This window comes from Desmodus rotundus, chromosome 11 (assembly GCF_022682495.2).
Source record: "Desmodus rotundus isolate HL8 chromosome 11, HLdesRot8A.1, whole genome shotgun sequence".
Classification (NCBI taxonomy): Eukaryota; Metazoa; Chordata; class Mammalia; order Chiroptera; family Phyllostomidae; genus Desmodus; species Desmodus rotundus.
Genome location: NC_071397.1, coordinates 29,881,804 through 29,900,915, shown reverse-complemented (window position 1 = coordinate 29,900,915; position 19,112 = coordinate 29,881,804). Strand labels below are relative to the sequence as shown.

At 40.8% G+C, this 19,112-nt stretch overlaps 1 protein-coding gene across 3 annotated transcripts in view; it reads right to left on the bottom strand.

Annotated features, from left to right (window-relative positions):
- Positions 1-19,112, bottom strand: part of SMAP1 (small ArfGAP 1) — a 141,817-nt gene that overhangs the window by 11,833 nt on the left and 110,872 nt on the right. The window lies entirely within an intron of this gene.

Sequence of the window (19,112 nt, the reverse complement as noted above, 5' to 3'; positions counted from 1 at the left end):
TGATAAGGTCTGATATGACATTATCAGAATCATATGTATTACACATGCACTACGGACAAATGAAGGTTGAAGCAATAAAGCAATGCACAGATTATCACTAATTTACAACATACAGAATTTTAAGCCAAGACACAACTATGACATAAAAGCATGCAAATGACTCATATATGAAAGTCATTTTTTCATTTTTAACCCTTTTCAAATGGGTTCATTTTTAGTTAGACCTCTTTGAAGATCTATTTTATGTTTTCCAGTCCATTCCACATTCCACCTACATGACATATATAGTATACAGTACACCATGTAAATATAAACCACGAATAAAATATTTTAAAAGGCCAAGATCTTCTAGATTAAAAACACAACTAAAGGACCATCTCTGTGGTATTATGACAGCTCAGTAAAATAAACGAAGTCCAGTGGCACGGAAGCCAGCGGTGCTCTGACCCATCAACTGTGGAGGGGGGACAGGGAAACATCCGTATCAGAGACCTGTTTAATTCAGGACCCGAAACATGCCTATTATGTACCTGCAATTTCTACTCGCAAACAGAAGCACATGTCCTCCCCAAAACAAAGCACAACCAAGAATAACAAAAGTAAAAAAAAAAGGCAAAGCTAACAAGTTTAAGTAATTATTTCTGGTTTTATATTTAAATTACTTTGCTTTTTCAAGTAATAACAAATACTAACAATTAGGATGAGTTTATGGAAAAATCCTTAAACATAAGAAAATAGTATCAGTTCATTTTTACCGCCCTGTCGATCTAGCCACAACAGCGGTGAGCCATGGGTCACTGGGTGAGAACGGAGATCGCTCTAACACAGCACACGGTCTGTTTTTATTACTTCTACGCTGTACATCTTTTAAAGACTATAGTGTTCTATGTAGTACACCATACTCCACTAAGAATATTAATTTATTTACACTTTCAAATCTAAACCTTATCTAGTAGTAAATCATCTAATCTGTAAAAACACGGAGCACTTTATTTGGTTTTTGAAATCGTATTTTACCCTTCACACCCTTAGGATCACACACGTAACTAGTAAAAATAACAGCCAGCATATAGTATAGTGTTTGTTTTATACAAAGCTTGAAAAAATACAAATACACACGTAAACACATATGCATTTGTTTAATCTTTATAACAATGCCATGAGAGAGGTACTATCCTCATTTGCAGATGGAAAAACAAAGTTAAATTTGTCTAGTGTCACAGAACCACAGCAAAGCCTTAGGTGGTAATCTTACTCAGTTTTTCCTCTAAAAGCAACACGTTCTTGTAAAAGATGCAAAACAGGCAAAAATGAGTAAGACTTCCCGACCCTGACTGATGGTGATGGTTGTACAATAATGTGAATGTAGTTAATGTCAATAAACTGTGCTCTTAAAACTGGTCAAAGTCTTAAATTTTATGTGTATTTCACCACAAGAAAAGGCCCTTACCATACATTTTCTAGGCTTCATACATATGCTTATAAACATGCTTGAAACAAAGTATGTACAACAATACAAACATAGTTTTCTTTAAACAGAACTGTGTGTGGGGATGGACTGCATTCTGCTATTGTATGGACCTACTCAGTAAGTGGTTTATTCAGTCATTCACTTCTGAGGGCATTTAGGTGGGCCAGACCTTCCTCATTACAGAAACAGAACAGTACCGCCCACAGTTTTAATATGAAACCCGCACAGCTCACTTCCTTCCCTCAAGGTAACATGAATTCTGTATCTACCACGGCACTGTAAACAGCTCAATTTTCACATTCCATTACAAAGTTTTTTTTAACTGATCTTTTCAGTCTCAAAAAGGCATTCCGCACAAACAACAGACTCGGGCTCTCTTTGCAACCCCTACCACAATTAGTGGGGCTGCCATGAAAGTCAATCACAATGTAAAGTCCAGGCAACTCTGGACTCCTTCAGAATGAGAAAGGAGCATGTCCATCTGCCGAGCGACAGTGATTGCTGTAGCAAGGCTGTCACTATTTTCAAGTGATTGGGGAAAATTTTCTCTTAGCTCCAAAAATACAAGAACTTTCTTCCAGGCCTGACCAACGTTTCCGTCTGAGCAGCCTCATGATGGACACAGGTGACTCCCTCCGCTCTCACACCTACAACATGCCTGCCCTGCGACCTCTTTACCCAACTCTTCGGCCCACGATCCCCCAATATGACAGATTTCACCCTCATGAATTTTCATTGTTATCACAAAAGCTATGCAGTCACAGACGCTGAAAAAACAACCTTTAACCTGAATGAAAACTCAGCCTTGCAAAATCAGTAAAGACAAGTTTCCAATGGGTTTTCCTAACAGATTTCAATGCCTGCTAACTTGACTCGCTACATTTAGCTTGCTCTCAATTCCTTTCGAAGGTTGTGCTTTTGAGTTTCAGTACGTAAAAAGGACAGTTAAACCCTAGGCAGGTGGCTCAGTTGTTTGGAGCATCATCCCATCCACTGAAAGGTCACGGATTCAACTCCCAGTAGGGCACATACCTAGGCTGCAGGTTCAGTCTTGGTTGGGGCACATACAGGGGGTAACCAATCGATGCTTCTCTCTCATATCAATGTTTCTCTTTCTCTATTTTTCTCTCTCACCACCCCCTCCCTCCCTTCCTCTCTCTCTCAAATCAATAAAATGTCCTTGGGTAAAGAATTTTAAAAAAATTAAAAAGGACAGTGAAAGACTAGTTATCATCAAAATCATCATAAACATGTTTCCTGGATGTTTTTATAGAACATTTACAGGTTATCATTTTGTCTCCACGAAACACGTAAAGAGCATCTCCTTCCATTATCTCCAGTCACAGAAACCAGGGCAAGAGAGATTAAAACACCTGCTCAATGTCACTTCCCCAGTTCAGTACCAAAAAACCTGCACTAGAACAGTCTTCTGACCTCTAGACCAGCGAGTGCTCATTCCCTTAAGCCACATTTCATCACAAGTCATGTGTTGACAATGGAACCTAATCAAAAAGAAATCACTGAAAATTCTGAAAATGAAAAGCAACTTTTAAATAGTTTATAATTATTTGTACTAAGAGAAGCAGCGACAGAAACAGTTCAAAAACCATTCAGCTCCGCACTCACAGTTTAGGTCTCCCCACTCCACTCTCCTCCTACCAAGCCCTGTACCTTCTCACTTTATAGCGAGGGAACAGGTGGACGTGGCCATCACTGAGCTAACTGGGCTGAGGGAACCAACTGTGGCATATTATCGGTTAACAGAGTATTCACAAATCACTGGGAGTTCAATGCATCCTTTTGATACAGGGTCCGCTAACTTGCTGACTGAATGAATAAAAGCTCAGAGGCCACAAAGACAATAGAATAACAAGATGTTGAAAACAGTTTTGCAGATACATTTAATTTAAAAATTCAGAAAAAATAAAGTTTATTCAAATTAAATGGCTTAATTAGTGCAATTTAAGAAAAATATTTAAATCTGCATGGGTTACATTTTGTGTGCACAAAATACACATGCATGTACACCCAGACACACAGAAACCTCCTCCAGGGTGGTGTAGTGGGGCCTCGGAGCAATCCACACAAGGGCTGCTATGAGAGAATGGACGCCTGCGCAAACAGCGAGAATTCACCAAACCTGCACCACACAGCAGGTGTTGTGCTCCATGCTCAGCTACACACTGGTGGAAGGAGGAGGCAGCAATACGTTTTAATCAGTATGCAGAAACAGTAGCTGGTGGACAATAAAAATAATGGGAGATCCAGAATACAAGAAAAGCCTAAGGCAAATTGAAGAAATTCAGCTAGGACAACATCGTAAAGAACGACAATGAAGCACAAAGGATCCCTTAAAAAGGCAATGAGCAAACAGAAGAAATCAGGACAATGCAGTAAAATGAAGAAGTTTCAGTCTTAAAGACAAGGCATCAAGCCTACAGTTATTTGCTTGTGGGTAACCATTTTCTAAGTTACCTTAAGATTTCATACTAGTGTTTTATCTGAAAACTGTGTTGGTAGGTGACTGTTTCAAACCGCACACATATCAGAAATTTACAAGAAAAGGTTAAAATGTTTTGAGTTAAAAGAAAAATGTTGTTAAAAGCAGCGCTGCACCTCCCATGAACTCACGGCACGCCCAGCATGTGCTCACTGGCCTATTTCACATCGCGATGATGACAGATGCTGTAAAAAGAGGTGACATTTCAAACAGGACAAAGTCATGAAGACCAGTCTCTATCAACAAGAAATCCTCAATATGGTGAGTGAGACTAGTGATTCTCTTAACTGTGACCATCCCAGAACTCATCTGATACCAAAATCCAAGTGAGTGAAGGTAAACAAAGTATGACAGTATTTACTGGCTGCTTCTTGTTCCCTTCCAAGTAGTGCCTTTGTATGGTAGTTTATAAGCTAAAGGAAAATAATGTAACACTTTGCATTTTAGTAACACACTTTTAACACTAATGTTTTTATTTTTTCTATTGCGGGTACTCTGATCAGATATAAGCATTTCAGGTTAATCACCACATTACCACAGTGAGAGAGTGTTTATACAATAAGCCTAAAATTCAACAGAAGGCTGGCGTTGCCCCTGGAAAACACAACTGCTATAACCAGTTTAAGAAGCTTTTCCTGGTGCCCCAAAGCACAAACTGGGTTAAAATAGGCAGTGCCCTGACTTCCCCATGAAAGCAGGGTTGACTTCACTACCCACTGTAGCCACAGTAGTAAGCTGGCCGAGCTCCCTCCGAGGCAACAAGTGACCCCTGAGCCCACAAGACCCAGCACCACTGCCAGTGTCGGCCACATCGCCCACATCTGACCTGTCAGGCCTGCTGACTCCCTGCTAACGGCTAGAGGCTGCCTGCAAAGTGGCAGACTTCCCAAGTGCCTTTATATTTTCATTTTTAGTTTCTAATGGTATCTGAACACATTCAGATGGACAGGCATGCCTCAGTGTACTACTGGCCTCTGTACTACATCAATCATATTTGTACCTAGAGCCACCATCCACCCCCTCCTATCTTCTCACCAGGAAAGAGTGCAGCTTAATTTAATGCTGGCACAAAGCAAATGCTCAATAAATGACTGAAAAATTGAAATGCTTTCCAAACACAGATTATGAGAGGTGACAGCAGAGCCATGGTGGAAACAAGTCAAGTGATCCTACTTCAGCTGCCAGAAAAAGTGAACTAATGACACTATTTTTGAAAAGCACCAGTGATCTGGTCACAAAATCCCTCTTTTGGGCCTTGCTAACTACCACCTCATTTAGCACTTGCTGATCCTTCCTCCTTGGAAATCTCCTCCCTTTGAGTCCAAGGCCACAGTGTCTTGGGAGCCCCTGTGGCCACGCCGTTGATATCCTGGCTGGCTCCTCCTCCTGCTTGCACAGCCACAGGCTCCACAGAGCTGCCCCACTACCACATTACAACTGCTTCCTTCCTGACTGGCCTCCCTTCCCCGGTCTCTCCACTTCACCAATGACAACGAGGTGGGAATTATCTATCTAAACCAGAAATGTGTCCTCTAGAGTAACTGTGTCACAGCTTGGTGCGTCACTGCCGTCACCCCGGGGGCGGGTCTGTCTCCTCCACCAGCCAGCCACCTTGTAGGCCGTAGAACAGCTTCCTCCCCTCTCCCACAAGAGGGGTCCCATGTGTGCTATCACAGCACCTGACCAGCAGTCTGAAGCTGTGTGCTCAGTCAGAGGCAGACGGGTTTTAAGTCAGAGATGCTTTACAAGGGGAAGGCACCAGGAGCTGTATTTACCTGGGCAGTTGCTTATCTTCTCCAACTATTACTCTAAAGGCGACCTCCATAACACATTAGATTTTACTTGAAATGAGTTTGCACAATACTTAAAAACCTCGTCTGCTCTTCCCTCTGACTTACCAGCAGCAAGAAAATTAACCTTTGAATTAAAGAAAATGTAATTTAAATTGGGAATTTTAGTATTATTCCAGATTTCAAACTGAATTCTCATAACCAATTCTCTTACGTAATCCTGTCTCTTCTCTCAGCAGTAATTCTCTGTCTTCTAGTTTCCAGACTGAACCCTCTTCCCCTACTTGCACACCAAGCTGCATTTTCTGGTATTTACTAGAGTTCCGTGAACTCTGCTGGGGCTCAATAAATATTAATTGAATTCATCCTTTACTTGAATGTCAGAGGCATTAGCTGGTCATAATCTATTTGTACAAACAATAAAAAAATGTCAAAGAGCAACGCGAGATTTTATGTATTGCTAATCTAGTTTAAGGCAGATAAGAATATGGTAAGTAAATGGGTGTTATGTTTTTCATTACTGGTTTTGACTGAGCATGAACATTCGGCTTTCAGTATGCCCTTGCTACAATGAAAACTGCCAAGTCTAATTCTTTATCAGTAACTACTGAGGCATCATCCTAAGAAAGAATGAATTTAAAGTGGAAAGAGTGATGATTAAAAAAGGCTGCTTCTATGAAATGCAGTGATGCTCTTCTTAATGGCAAAAGTCTGTCTTCTTAAAGCTTTATAAATTTTCATGTTATTCAAAGAACCCTTTTTATTTTCTACTCCTGAAACCATTTAAAGCTTTTTCCCTAATAAAAATATTATCTGGAATTCCTTCATATCAAAGCATTACTTGCTTTATAAATGAAATAAACTTCCATGTATATTACCTTGTAAACTTAAGCCACAAATGTCCATTTGAAGCATATTAAAATTTTCAAGCCACAGACTTGTTTTCAAATGCTTACAAAAATATAAGTACCTGAGAATTAAGGAGAACTATTTGCTGTTGTTGTTTTTAATTAATCTTTCTTAATGCTAAATAGGTAGTATCTGGGCTGACTGAGTAAATGACTGAAGTGGTCTCCGAAGACGACCTAACCTCTGCTCTGTCCAGGACTCCCTTTCTGAGCCTCTCCGTGTAACCTGGCCAGCTCTCACACGGGGACACTGGTGTGTGTGGGCTCCCCAGTGGTGAGCGGAGGGGCACTGCCCGCCTTCCAGGAGACACACACACATAGGTGTACAACTGCTGGCTAGAGACTGCTGAGAAGTGGTTTGAGGAGTTAACTTCATAGAACTCATTGTTTTAAATATGTGAACTTAAATAAATATAAATCTATCAAATATTTCTGTACCACTTTACAGCCTCAAAAGACAAGAAATATATAAATATGAAATAAATCGTATAATATAAATTTCTTCATAAATGTTTAACAAACGGCGACAGACTAGATTTCTTTGAAGCTGCCGGTATCCTCAGCTTTTTAGGCAGCTACAAATCCTCCACAGGCTAAGACCATGCTTTACGACCATGGTTTCCATGCCAACTCACCTCTGACTGATCTCCTCTGACCTGACGTTCAGGTTACAGTCTCAGCCCCATACGGCATGCAGGTCACCATGTTAGGTGTTTCATGTTTATTTACTCATGTATTCTGGCCATCGACCACAGAGGGATTCTTACCTCCATTTCCCAGATAAGACGCCAGGGCCCAAGACAAAATACAGGTACTACCTCCAAATCTAGTGCTCCTCCTATGACACAAAGCTGCCAGCTATCAATTTGACAAACGGGGCCCAATGTCTGGTTTGAATGGCACAATGTCACCTGGTAGTCTTAGAGTTTTATTTTCATCACAGCTCAACACAGTGTAACAGTTAAGAACATGGGCTTGACTCTGTAATCTACTAGCTGTGTGACTTTGGGCTACTTTTGGGCTTACCTTGTTGTGCCTCAGTTTCTTTATCTGTAAAATGGAAACGATGATAGTTCACCAACCACAGGGCACTACAAAGATCTGGTGAATAAAGTATCTGTAAACACTCAAAACAGTGCCGGGCACACGGTAAGTACTACAAGATGATAATTCGCAATGCACCTACGCCAACTGCCAAAGCCCCGTGTGGTACTTCTTGATGGCAAAGCCTACCTCCCACCCTAGAGGTTAAATATTCTCCTAGCCTTGTCACCACTAGAATGAGGTCATATAATCCAATTCAGGTCAGGGGTACCCTGAGAACTGGGCTGGGAAATTTTCTGGGAAAAGTTCTCTTTCCTAAGAAAAGAAACTTGTAAAGAAAACACCCCCCTTTGGATGCAGTCCCGTAACGATGAGGTGCTGATAGCTACACCAGCCATTTGCTGACCACAAGGGGACAGATCTAAAGATCAAAGGCAGGGCTGTGCTGAGGGTGGCAGAATGGGAAGAAGGAAAGAGAAGCGTGGCTCCAGACCTCAATGTTCCAACACTGCACAGCCCCGAGCCACCTGGCCTCCAGATTTCTCATTTACTAACGGTCTTACGTTTAAGCCACTTTTAGGCAATCAGAAGTAGCCTCACCCACAGGTCATTTTTCACTCCTTTAAGTACCTAAATATGCTCTGTTTGCTGTACTGTCCATCAGAGGGTCTGTGCTGTTTCAGCACTACCAAGAAGTGTTCTTTCCTAAAGTCTGGGATATCGTCGAGATCCTGCCCCCGCCCCACATATTTCTGGTGCTAGTAAGTATATGCCTACTTAGCCAGTTCTTACAGCAATATACTCACCTATCTACATTTTCTCTTCTCCACAGGTATGATTAACAAAAACAAAGCCAATTCCTAAGACCTCCTTTTTGAAAGGGTGGCAATAGTTTATAATAGCTCACTAAACACATTCTTCTGAACAGAAGCAATATAACTTTTTATCAGGTTTTAAACCGTATCTGAAAACCAAACTATAAAATTTGGGCTCTGGTGCTAGAGTACTCCTTCTCTTTACCCTTCCGCCTAGAAACAAGGGCGTGCACACAAGTACACAAACACCCTCCTGGTCTGGTCAATGCACAGCTCACAAGACACCGGCGGTTTTCCAGGTCACTGCTGGTAAGTGAGGCGTTCTTTTATGCGTTCCCATCCTTTTATGTGCTCTACTTTAAGGTAAGTAGAGTGCTTTCTACTGGTATTTTATCCTTTAGTTTCTACCCAGAAAAATCTTTTTGAAAGAAAATATTTACACAAAAAATGGAATGGAGTTATCTCTTTTGTTATATGAAACTGGAGTATATATTACTAGATAATTAAGTAGATTATATACCGATACCTATGTATAATTAGCATTGCCAACCCATCTTAATTTGGCCAAGGTGGTAAGTTTTATTTCCTGAAATACAAGCATGAATGAAAACTTTAAAACTTTCCCCACATTGTATATTCCTTGAACTTGTCCACTGAGAAAAACCAGGGGAACTCTCTTCTACTCCTTTACAGGCTTACCTCAAAGATATTGCTGGTTCAGTTCCAGGCCACCGCAATAAAATGAATATTGCAATAAATCGAGTCATACTAATTTTCTGGTTTCCTAGTGCACGTAAAACGTGTTACTATACCACAGTCTATTCAGTGTGCAATAGCATCATGTCTAAAAAACAATTTATATATCTTAATTTAAAAATACTTTACTGCTAAAAATTGCTAAGCATCACCTGAGCTTTCTTTCATCAGTCAATCTTTTTGCTGGTGGAGGGCGTAACCTCGATGTTGATGGCTGCTGACGGGTCAGAGTGGTGGCTGTGGCAATTTCTTAAAGCGAGACAACAATGAGGTTTGTCGCATCAATTGACTCTTCCTTTCAAAAATGATTTCTCTGTAGCATGTGATGCTGTTCGAAAGCATTTTACCCACAGAACCCCTTCCAAAACTGCCATCAAGGCAGGGGCAGAGCACCAACCACAAAGAACAAGTTTTAAGGGCAAGCTAAATTGGCATGCAAGGGAAAGGCTCCTGGCTTCGAGTTCAAGATGGTGGAGTAGGAGGATCCTGAGCTCACCTCCTCTCACTGACACCAAAACGACAACCACATATAGCCATCTCTGAGAACCTGAAGACTAGCAGAACAGATTTCTGCAACTACAGACATAGGGTAACAGCCACACCGAAATGGGTAGGAGAGGTAGACACTAAGTGTAGTCAGGACATACTCTACTCCCCACTCCTCACACAGTGACTCATAAGTGGGGCGGGCGCGGGGTAACCCCCATAAGTGGGGGTTACAACTGCAGAGGTCGTCCCTAAAGAGTGAAGGGTCTGAGTCCTAGCCTGAAGGACCTGGACCAGATAGTGGAACCCCTATAACATCTGATTTTGAAGCCCAGAAAGGCTTATGTCTGGGAGAGTCAAAGGGCTGCAGGAAACCCAGGCTGTTCTCTTTCTGAGTCCCGGCACAGAGGCAGCAGTTTGAAAAGCACCTAAGTCATACGCAAAGGTGATACACTGAATAATTTTAGGGTGTGTGCTGGAGGGACAGGGATCTGTTGGACATTTCTCTTGAGCCAGAGTACTGGTGGGCGCCATTTTTTCCTTTTCCTCAACCTAGCTAACCTCACGCTGGGAGGTGTCATATCTGACACTCTCTATTAATTGTGTTAACACTGTTCACACCACCCCCCCAACCCAGTGTTTCCCTGAGGACCCACCCAGGATAGTGCCCCTCCCAAGTTGCTCCTGCCCTGCCACACCCAGTGGGCAGCCTTACTTGGCACCAGCACATAGCAAGTTTAACATTTTGGGCTGAAAACAGTGATCTTAAAATATTCAGTTAAACTGACATCAGGGCCAATGTTAGGTTAACTGAGTATTTCAAGCCCACTGTTGAAACCTACAGCTCTGGAAAAAAAAAAAAAGGTTTCTTTCAAAATATTACTGCTCATTGATAATGCCCCTGGCCACCCAAGAGCTCTGATGGAGATGTACTGTGTGATTGATGTGTTCATGCCTGCTAACACAACATCTATTCTGCACATACAGCGCCACAGCACAGAGTTGCGGGTTGCCCTGCTCTGGTGAATACGTAAGGCTCCTCCCCCTACTACATAACAGACCCACCGAGACAAAAAAAACATGTCCCAAATGGAAGAACAGATCAACATCCAAAAATACAACATAGCAATGAAAAGATAGCCAACCTATCAGATGCACAGTTCAAAACACTGGTAATCAGGATGCTCACAGAAATGGTTGAGTATGATTGCAAAATAGAGAAAGAACTGAAGGCTATGCAAAGTGAAATAAAGGAAAATGTACAGGGAACCAACAGTGAAGGGAAGGAAACCGGGACTCATCAACAACCTAGAGCAGAAGGAAGAAATAAACATTCAACAAGAACAGAATGAAAAAACAAGAATTCAAAAAGATGAAGAGAGGCTTAGGAACCTCCAGGACAACTGTAAACATTCCAACATCTGAATCATAGGGGTGCCAGAGGGACAAAAGGAACAGCAAGAAACTGAAAACTTGTTTGAAAACATAATGAAGGAGAACTTCCCCAATCTGGTAAAGAAAATAGACTTCCAGAAAGTCCAGGAAGCTCACAGAGTCCCAAAGAAGTTCGAGCCAAGGAAGCAGACACCACAAGAAACATCATAATTCAGTTACCCAAGATGAAAGATAAGGAGAGAATCTTAAAAGCAGCAAGAGGAAAGGAGAGAGTCACCTACAAAGGAGTGCCCATGAGACTGTCAGCTGATTTCTCACAAGAAACCTTGCAGGCAAGAAGGGGCTGGAAAGAAGTATTCAAAGTCATGAAGGGCAAGGACCACCATCCAAGATTACTCTATCCTGCAAAGCTATCATTTAGAATGGGAGGGCAGATAAAGTGATTCACAGATAAGGTAAAGTTAAAAGAGTTCATCATCACCAAGCCCTTATTATATGAAATGTTAAAGGGACTTATCTAAGTAAAAGAAGATCAAAAATATGAACAGTAAAATGGTAACAGACTCACAACTATCAAAAACTGAACCTAAAAAACAAAAACAAAAACAAAAACAAACTAAGCAAACAAGCCTAACAGGAACAGAATCACAGAAATGGAGATCACATGGAAGGTTATCAGCAGGAGGGGGAGGAGGGAGAGAGGGGGAAAAGGTACAGGGAATAAGAAGCACAAATGGTAGATAGAGAATAAAAAAGGGGAGGTTAAGAATAGTACAGGAAATGGAGAAGCCAAATAACTTACAAGTACAACCTGTGGACGTGAACTAATGGGGGGGAATGCCAGTTGGGATGGGGTGCAGGCCGAGGGGAACAAAAGGGAAGAAAAAATGGGACAGCTGTAATAGCATAATCAATAAAATATATTTTTTTAAAAAAGAAGAGACACCAAAAAAAATTCAGTTAACCATGTTGTAAACAGATGTGCTGTCATCCAGGCTTTGTGGTTCCATTTATAGAGCACAGGCAGAGAAGAGTATCATTCTTAATGGCCCTCGAATTTTCAGAATAGTAAATGAGCATTGGCTTCAACTTAAAGTCACCAAGCTCATTAGCCTATACCTAGAAAGTCAGCCTGTCCTTTGAAGCTTTAAAGTCAAGCACTCACCGACTTCTCTCTAGCTATGAAAGTCTTAGATGGCATCTTCTTCCAGTGTAAGGCTGTTTCGTCTACAATGAAAACATGCTGTTCAGTGTAGCCATCCTCATTCACTTTATCTCAGCTAGATCTTCTGGATGACTTGCTGCAGCTTCTACATCAGCACTTGCTACTTTACTTTGCACTTAGAGAGATGGCCTCTTCTTAAACCTCATCAATCACCCTCTCCTAGCTTCAAACTTTTCTCTGTAGCTTTCTCACCTCTCACAGCCTTCACAGAATTGAAGAGAGTTAGGGCCTTGCTCTGGATTAGGCTCTGGCTTACGGGACTGTTGTGGCTGGTTAGATCTCCTATCCGGACCACTAAAACTTTTCCCGTATCAGCAATAAAGCGGTTTCGCTTTCTTGTCATTCATGTGTTCCTGGAGTAGCATCATCGTTTTCCTTCAGGAACTTTTCCTTCGCATTCACAACTTGGCTAACTGGTGCAAGAGGCCTAGCTTTTGGCCTGTCTTGCTTTTCACATGCCTTCTCCACTAAGCTTAATCATTTCTAGCTTTTGATTTAAAGTAAGAGTCATATGACTCTTCCTTTTGTTTGAACACTTAGAGGCCAATGGAGGGTTACCAATTGGCCTAATTTCAATATTGTTGTGTCTCAGGGAGTTGGGAGACCCCAGAAGAGAGTAAGAGATGGGGGGCTGGCTGGTCGGTGCAGCAGTCAGAACTCACAACATTTATGTATTAAGTTTGCCATCTTATACGGGCGTGGTTTGTGGAGGCTCAAAACAATTACAATAACATCAGAGATCACTGATCGCACATCACCATAACAAATAATGAAAAATTTAAAAGACTGCCAGAATAACCAAAATATGAGAGACACAAAGTGAGTAAATGCTGTTAGAAAAATGGTGCCAACAGACTTGCTTGATGCAAGGTTGCCACAAACCTTTAATTTGTTTAACAACAACCAAAAAAAAGCAGTATCTGAGAAGCACAATAAAAAAAGGAATGCCTGTGTACAGTTCAGTATTTAAAATAATACATGATATGTTCAGATATGTTAAGCAGAAATTACCCTAGAGTAAAGTGAGGAAGCATAAGAACAGGCAATTTTATTTAAGCAGTAAATACACCCCAAGCTAGCTTTTCATTACAAAAATCATACTGATTCTTTGTGATTCTTTGTGAGATGCCTGCCAGAGCACAGAGGATGAGATCCTCGCTGAAACCTTTGGTCCACCCAGTCACACATTTCCCTCTGTACCTGACAGAAAGAACGCTGGCCAAGGCCCCCGGCAGGGGCCAGGCTGCTTTGCGGCACACTTGCGGCGCGTGGCCAGCAACACAACAGAAACCGCACAGGAGGGGCTTCCACCACCTCTGGTGAAAGACTGCAGTGAAACCTGTAAGATCACGTTTAACACCAGCAACTCATGAGTTTTTTTCCCCCAAGACTTACGTTTGGAGCATAGGCTCACCCTTTAAGATTTTATTCTCAGACAGGGTCTTCTACCAAAAAAATAATAATAATAATAATAATAATACTGCTTAATTAAAGTTAGTCTGGGGGATAATCCTAATCAATTCCTAAGCAGTCTGTCAGTTTTTAATCATGTAAAAATTACCATATTTTTTTGGACCGTAAGACACACCTAGGTTTCAGAGGAGGAAAATAGGAAAAAAATTTTTGAAGTAAAAAATGTGGTAAAATATTTAATAACATAAATAACATAATATTTCACCAATGTAAATGTAAGCTACATTTGGACTTTAAGACACACTCCCAAATGGGGGTGGGGGGGTGGGGGGTGTGTCTTATAGTCTGAAAAATACAGTAAATCATAACCAACAAAGAATGAACTAGCCTAACAGAGTAATTCCCAGTCCCAGAATAACTAAACAGGAAGAAGACATGAAAAACTCATAGGCCCCAGAAGCTTTCAATTCTCTTCCAACTTAGAAGGAACCTATTCAAGTCAAGATGTGTCTGTCTTGAGTTTGATTTGAGTCTAGAGCATTCAGGGATTGTTCACTTCTTCCCTTAGTCAAGAAAGGTCCCGAGCTCTTAGGTTCTATCCAAGGCTAGAGAGAGGGTAGGTAATAATCAAGTATCGGTCCCTATTTCTGGCATTAGAGTAAAGCACTATGAATAGTATTTCTGCAAGATTTAAACAGAAATTAACATCTAAATATGAAGTAGTTCTGCAGGTATAATCAGGAACATAAAGCAGACGTCAGCAAACTACAGCCTGCTGCCTACTTTTAAAGTTTTTTGGAACACAGCCATAATCATTTGTTTATGTATTTGTTTAGGTCTACTTATAACAATAGGAGAACTGGATAATTACAACAGAGACCATATGGTCTGCAAAGCCAAAATATCTGGTCCTTTTCAGAAAAACAATGCTGATCCTGGCTACAAAGTATATAGAGAGCATTTATGTTTGTCCTTGGAATGCGGAAGAGATCAGGAAAGGTGAGATGAAGATAGTAGGTTTAGCTTGAGTCACCAAGTTGAAGAAAACAACAAGGTCTCACCAAAGACTCATTTAAAAGGAAGGTCAAATTATAGTTACGTGCCTATTCACAAAGGAAAATGTGTGGTTAGGCGATTTCATTATTGTGCAAACACAGAGTGTATTTACACAAATCTACGTGGTATAGTTTACTGCTGTAGGTACATGTGCTACACTTTCATATGACTGGCAATGTAGGTGGTTTGTTCACACCACAAACACACGAGCAATGCATTGTGCTAAGACATTACCAAGGCTACAAAGTCACTAGGCAATCGAATTTTTTCAGCTCCATTATAATCTTATGGGACCCTGTTGTATATATGGTCCATGGTCAACCAAAAAGTCATTATGCAGTACATAACTACAGTAAAAAATGATCTTAACTACTACCCCATTATGAGACTATTCAAAGTGAATTAAATTATGTCGGGGTTTTCTCTGTATTTTCTGAAGATATTTTAAGTTAATGCTTATTCTGGTCTCATTCATATGGGGATATGCTGTCATTTTTGCATGAGCATAAATCATACTGCTCCCTACTCCCACCATGTCTCCATTGACAGGGGGAAACCAGAGTCCCATTGGGGAAAGTGGCAAGCTTAAGACCAGAAAAACAGTCTGCTGCCCAAGGTGGACCCCGATAATCAATACTGATTTAGGAGCACTGTATGTTTTGAACTGAAAGGGACCTGTGATTCTCTGTGGTCTAGACTTTCATGAACTTATCAAATTTCTTATTTATCATCACTTTTAAAAATGTCTGAAAATATTTTTTAAAAGAATTTTGGATATTGATAACGAGCATGAGTGAAGAGCTATATGTGCTCTGGGTAAGACACTCCCAGTTTCTTGTGGCTAAAATTCCATCAGCAAGATATCCCTCTTTCTGACCCCATCACCCACCCCTCCTACCTTTGCAACTCTTCCAGTGTGTGATCTACAAGTGTCTGTAACCAGGAAAATCCTCTATATATCCTTAACCTCCTCTTCTAACACTCCCTTCACCTTCATGCCCTAAATGAACCTAGGTTCTCCCCTGAGACCACGTTTCCAGAAGTTCTCCCATTGGCGACAGACAGCTGTCTCAGGAGACACACAGACAGAAAAAAATGTGAACTGATGCAAGTCACTCAGATTTTGGAGTTACTAGGCAGGATGGGCAGCAATAGCTGACTGTCACAGAAACTGATACCAGAAGAGGAGAGTGAGCGAGCTGCCATCACCAAACCCTGAAGTGGTACTGACTTTGAGATTAAGAAGGCAAGGAAACGTTTATTTCTATAAGAAAGGTGGAAAACATCAAATGAAGTTCTAGCAGAGATGCCCTAGTTGACCGCCCCCCCCACCCTACCCGATCCTGAGAATGACATAAATGTTTATTGATATAAGTTGAGCTGGGGGGCGGGGGGCGCGTTTATTTGCTATGCAACGTTATTCCAATAACAGCTGATATCTAAGGCCAGTCACAATCCATTTGTCTACTAGATCCCATCCCCCTCTTTGCTACTCAAAACATTGCTACAACAATTTTTCTTGTCCTAATTTGCCTGTTCTACAGGTTTATTCCCAAAGGTAAATATCCTATAATTTCAATTGGTCAGCAAATTCTACTGGCACTATCTTTAAAATATATCCAGAACTTGTTGCTATATAAAATGGGATTTTTTTTTTTAATGGGCAAAGGACTTGAACAGACACTTCTCCAAGGAAGACATACAGAGGGCCCAGAGACATATGAAAAGAGGCTCAGCATCACTAGCCATCAGAGAGATGCAAAATAAAACCACAATGAGGTACCATCTCACACTGGTTAGAGTGGCCAACATAAACAAATCAACAAACAAATGTTGGAGAGGATGCAGAGAAAAAAGAACCCTAGTGCTCTGTTGGTGGGAATGCAGACTGCTGCGGCCACTTTGGAAAACAGTATGGAATTTCCTCAGAAAACTAAAAATGGAACTGTCCTTTGACCCAGCAATTCCACTGCTGGGATTATACCCTAAGAACCCTGAAACACCAATCCAAAAGAACCTATGCACCCCAATGTTCATAGCAGCACAATTTACAATAGCCAAGTACTGGAAGCAACCTAAGTGCCCATCAGCAAATGAGTGGATCAAAAAATTATGGTACATTTACACAATGGAATTCTACGCAGCAGAGAGAAAGAAGGAGCTTATACCCTTTGCAATGGCATGGATGGAACTGGAGAGCATTATGCTAAGTGAAATAAGCCAGGCAGTGAGGGCCAAATACCATATGATCTCACCCTTAACTGGAACATAATCAACAAAAGAAAAAAGCAAACAAAATACAACCAGAGACATTGAAATTAAGAACATTGTAACAATAGCCACAGGGGAATGGGGAGGAGATAGTGGGGAGAGGGGTCTATACGAGCTACTGTAAAGGACACAAGGACAAAATCAAGGGGGAGGGTAGAAGTGGGGGAGGGAGGTGGGACTGGCTGGGGTGGGGTGGAGGGAAGGGGAGAAAATGCAGACAATTGTAACTGAATAAAAAAATAAATAAATTTTAAAAAATAAATAAATAAAATAAAATATATCTAGAACTTGATTACCTCTCATAACCCCCAATGCCAGTGCCTGCTCTAAGCCATCCTCATCTTTCACCTGTGCTCTTGTGATAGTTTTCTTACTGGTCTCCCTGATTCTGACCTTCCTCTGCTACAATCTATTCCTAACATTGCAGCTACAATACTTTAAAAACAAAAGTCAGATCATGTACTTCTTTGCTGAAGCCCCTCTAATATATTTCCAGAACACTCAGAGTAAAAGCCAAAGTCACATCTGTCTGCCTCTCCTCACCCCTTACTTTCCTCCACCGTCACTTCCCCAGATCATTCCCCTCTAGCCACACTGTCTTCATTGCTGGTCCTTGCACTCATGAAGTAGTAAGCTGCTACAGCGGAGTCTTTCCACTTGCTGTTCTTTCTACTAAGAATGTTCCCGCACCACATACCCAGATATCCACAGCTTCTCTGGGTCTTTGCTCCAATGATATCTCAGTGAATGCCCCCATCCCTAACCCTATTTCAAATTACAACCACTCATTTTTGTTTTCTTTTATCTATAGCACCTACCATATTGATCTATGACATATTTTACTGAACTGTTCTTTATTCACTGTCTCCTCAGATAGAATGAAAACTCCAAGAGCTCGGGTATTTTTATATGCTTTCTTTCATAGCTACCTCCCTAGTTTCTACACTGGTGCCTGGACACATAAAAGACACTTGACAGGTATTTGTTGAATCAGTGAATCGGTCTATAGGAAAAGAGTCAGGTCTGGTTTACATCTTACATTCCTAAGTTATAAACCAATAAACCAGGCACCCAGACTGGAAAGAAAGTGCTGCAATGAAGACAAAGATGCATACAGTTTCAGTTAAGATTTTTTTCTTACTTTTGTAGTAAATCTTTTTTCTTTTCTCTCATTTATAGCAAAGGAAATAAAATACAGCAATTGTGAGGCCTAGAATTCAACATATTTAGAGCCCTGGACTGAAGCTCTATTTTCAAAATTACAGTTTTTAAATATTTCTAACGCACTACTTAGTTTTACCACCATAGGAGATTTTTAACCCCAGGGTGTATATTTGCATGTTATATTAGCTTCCTAGGAAATGAATAAAATATTCAACTATAATTCTTCATGCAGAAAACAAGTTACTCAGTATGAACTAAGATCAAGAAAGGCAGTGTATGAAGTTCAACTCTCCCCTTCAGCTATCTTTCATTCTTTTCCTTTAATCTTTCTCTAACTAAAAAAATTTTTTAAATTAATTACTGCTGGAAGGCTCAGATATTACTAAAAATAACCCTTTACCAAGCTATTTTAGAAAAAAAGAGAAGAAAAATGTAAAAAGAACCAACAATATTGGTAGATAAGCAAGGTACAAGCAATTCTTGAATGAAAAAGCCTGTTTACTTACCAGGGAGACAACACACACCTATCAGTCATGAGAATAAATATCACATTAAATTAAAATGAGCTTTATTGTAATCAGGTATATAAAATGAATCTAGCTGGTAGGTGTAAGTATAAAGCATGTTGCTTCAGTTAACTAAATTTTCTTTAAACCAGCATATTTTACAATAAGGCTGCCCCAGACTTATTTTGCTAAGAGACACCCCCACCCCCACCGCCTCCGCCACACAAACACAGACAAAATTAGACAGAGAGAGACAGACAGAGAAAGAGAATGAATCTACTCTTTAAATGTTGAAATGTCACAGTCTACCAA